The sequence below is a fragment of the Periophthalmus magnuspinnatus genome, chromosome 22 (genome assembly GCF_009829125.3).
Source record: "Periophthalmus magnuspinnatus isolate fPerMag1 chromosome 22, fPerMag1.2.pri, whole genome shotgun sequence".
NCBI lineage: Eukaryota > Metazoa > Chordata > Actinopteri > Gobiiformes > Gobiidae > Periophthalmus > Periophthalmus magnuspinnatus.
The window spans coordinates 2763202-2766944 of record NC_047147.1 but is presented as its reverse complement, the minus strand read 5'-3'; positions in this window follow the sequence as shown (position 1 = coordinate 2766944).

Here is a 3743-nt window from a genome sequence, read left to right as displayed (position 1 = left end):
ATGTTCATATCTTGAGTTACGGTCACAATAGTGAAATAAAAACCCCAAGATCACGTAGAGCGGGTTAATACGAACATTTACGACCAAAATGGCGAGTCTGACAGCAGCAGGTACAGAGAGAGGGGCCGCAGTGTTTCAAAGTACAGTGAACTGTAGCCAGAGTCCATGGAGCCAAAAGCACACCTATGATCACTTCCAATTTGGAACACAGCAACTAGCGAGTTAGTTATGTCCATTTATATACACAGCTTATGGGTTAAACCTGTCGAAGGCAGAGGTGGAGTCAGACAGTTTTGGTTTGAGGAGCTGCTAAGCTCTTCAATGTGGGTGCTCAACAACATTTTTAGTCAAGATTGCATGTGCTATGAAAGTGGGGCAAAAGTCTTTGGGGGAGTTATGGGAGTATGAGAGGCTAGTGCCCCTCAAGCCCCCCCTGGCGCCGCCCCTGGTCAAAAGTGACTGCAGTTTAGTACCCAGAGATGCTTTGTTACTTTCACTTTTGACATTTGACTCATCATGTAAGTAACCCATGTATATTTTTTAGTTCATTTAATTTATGTTATTGTGTTAAAAAAGTATACAGTACCGCAGCAAGACAAGTAGTTTGGTGGGACAGAGCTCAGACATAGCAAGAACATGCAAACTCCACAAATTTTTGCCATGGGGTGAGAGTCCTTCACCACTGTGGCATAGCCTCTAAAGTTAAGTTCTTAATGTAGTGGCCAGTGTCTTATGCAAATTCTGCCCCTGCTTTTGGTCAGACTGGAAACTCTCCCTGTTTTTGGCCATGTCTCATTCTATTACCTTAATCCAGGGCCATTTGAGTTTAGTTACGTCACTATGACAACACTATTCCACAATTAGGCTATCCAAAATTGGGACTGTTGCCATGGTGAATAGCATTTCAAAGCAAAATATTCTAACTATTCTATTTGTAAAGTCTCCACTGTTCACTTATCTATCCAAAGATTACACAGGGGCTCCCAGTAACTAATAAGTATGAGTATAGGCTTTATAATCGTAGTAGTAGTAGTAGTAGTAGTAGTAGTAGTAGTAGTAGTAGTTTTAGTAAAGGTAGTAGTAGTAATAGTTGAAGAAATGCATGTAACATTGATTTTAAACAATTTCTTTTTCATGTGCTTGTTGTGTAGACCCCCTTATGTTCAAAAGTCCTCAAAATGACATCTACAAAATCTAACTGAATACCCAATGGAGGACACTTAATAAAGTCATGTGTAATGTCCACTTCTCCCAAAATTCGAGAGCCCAAAACTTATTAGATTTCTGTTTTGGTTTTTTTTTGTACCATTTTAAATCATGCTTGTGTAATTATCCCACTTCTTCTCTCTTTTGGACCAGGCTGAGTGCTGCAGAGGGAGGAGAGCTGTGGTGAAGGCTACATCTGATCTATACCATATGGAAGCTTCAATGACTCCAGTAACACAGGGGACCAGAGGCTGCAGTCACATGACCACCCTCAGCCAATCAGACGCAAGCTTACTGTACGCTCTCCTGCCCAAGTAAGTGTGAGAATCTGCTGCAGTTCAGGCCTTTGTCTCAGAGCGCCATTCACTGTAGCAAAGGAAACAGAAAAAGATTTAAAAGATTCAGACAAAATGAGGACTAAACCAGGACTAAATAAGGACTGAACCAGGATTAAGCCTACAATAAACCAGGACTGAACCAGGACAATAACCAGGACTAAACCAGGACTAAACCAGGACTAAACCAGGACTAAACCAGGACTAAACCAGGACTAAACAAGGACTAAATAAGGACTGAACCAGGACTAGACCAGGACTAAACCTGCAATAAACCAAGACTGAACCAAGACTAAACCAAGACTAAACCAGGACTGAACCAGGACTGAACCAGGACTGAACCAGGACTGAACCAGGACTAAACCAGGACTGAACCAAGACTAAACCAGGACTGAACCAGGACTAGACCAGGATAGAACCAGGACTGAACCAGGTCTAAACCAGGACTGAACCAGGACTGAACCAGGACTGAATCAGGACTAAACCAGGACTAAACCAGGACTAAACCAGGATAGAACCAGAACTGAATTAGAACTGAACTAGAACTAAATCGGGACTAAATCAGGACTGAACCAAAACTAAATTAGAAGTTAACCAGGACTGAACCAGGACTGAACCAGGACTGAACCAGAACTGAACCAGGACTAAACCTGGACAGAACCAGGACTGAACCAAAACTAAATTAGAAGTGAACCAGGACTGAACCAGGACTGAACCAGGACTGAACCAGAACTGAACCAGGACTAAACCTGGACAGAACCAGGACTGAACCGGGACTGAACCAGGACGGAACAGGGAACAGCTATTCACCGTAGATGTTATATAGAAAAAGTTTTAGATGATGTAGTTTTTTTTCTATGGGGCTGACTGTGTAGGAAAATGCTATAATGTGAAAGCATATGGTATAAAAGCCAGTGACAGTGTTTCCTGTCAGAAGAGTAGGCGACAGAAGAGCGGATGACAGAAGGGGAGACGACAGAAGAGCGGACGACAGAATGGGATAGGACAGAAGAGTAGACGGCAGAAGGGGAGAGGACAGAAGGGGAGACGACAGAAAGGGAGACGACAGAAAGGGAGACGATAGAAGGGGAGACGACAGAAGAGCGGATGACAGAAGAGCAGATGACAGAAGAGCGGACGACAGAAGAGCAGATGACAGAAGAGTGGACAACAGAAGAGCGGACAACAGAAGAGCGGACGACAGAAGAGCAGACGACAGAAGAGCGGACGACAGAAGAGCAGATGACAGAAGAGCGGACAACAGAAGAGGGGAAGACAGAAGGGGAGACAGAAGGGGAGACAGAAGGGGAGAGACGACAGAAGGGGAGACGACAGAAGGGGAGACAGAAGGGGAGACGACAGAAGAGGGGAAGACAGAAGGGGGGAAGACAGAAGGGGAGACAACAGAAGAGGAGACGACAGTCATCTCTTTTAGTCAAATTTCAGTCTAAATTCAATTCAAGTTTTTTGTCATTCTCAAAATTAAAACTGCAGCCGCCTCACAGAATGAACATGAAACAGTCAATAAAAGACAAGGGCTAAACCACGACTAAACCGGGACTGAACCAGTACAGAACCGGGACTGAACCAGGACTGAACCAGGACTGAACCAGGACTGAACCAGGACTAAACCAGGACAGAACCAGGACTAAACCAGGACTGAACCAGGACTGAACCAGGACTAAACCAGAACTAAATCAGGACTAAATTAGGCCTGAACCAGAACTAAATCGGGACTAAATCAGGACTGAACCAGGACTAAATTAGAACTAAACCAGAACTAAACCAGGACTGAACGAGGACTGAACCAGAACTAAACCAGGACAGAACCGGGACTGAACCGGGATTGAACCGGGACTGAACCAGGACTGAACCAGGACTAAACCAGGACAGAACAGGGAACAGCTATTCACCATAGCTGAAAAGTTCTAGAGCATTTAGTGTTTTTTTCTATGGGGCTGACTCTGTGTAGGAATAATGCTATAATGAGAAAGCATATGGTATAAAAGCCATTAAATCTGTTGTTTGGGTTCAGGAGTATTTTGGCAGTGTTTTCTGTCAGAAGAGGAGAAGACAGAAGAGGGAGACGACAGTCATGTCCTTTAGTCAAATTTCAATCTAAATTCAATTAAGTTTTTTGTCATTGTCAAAATTAAAACTGCAGCCGCCTCACAGAACGAACATGAAACAGTCAATAAAAGA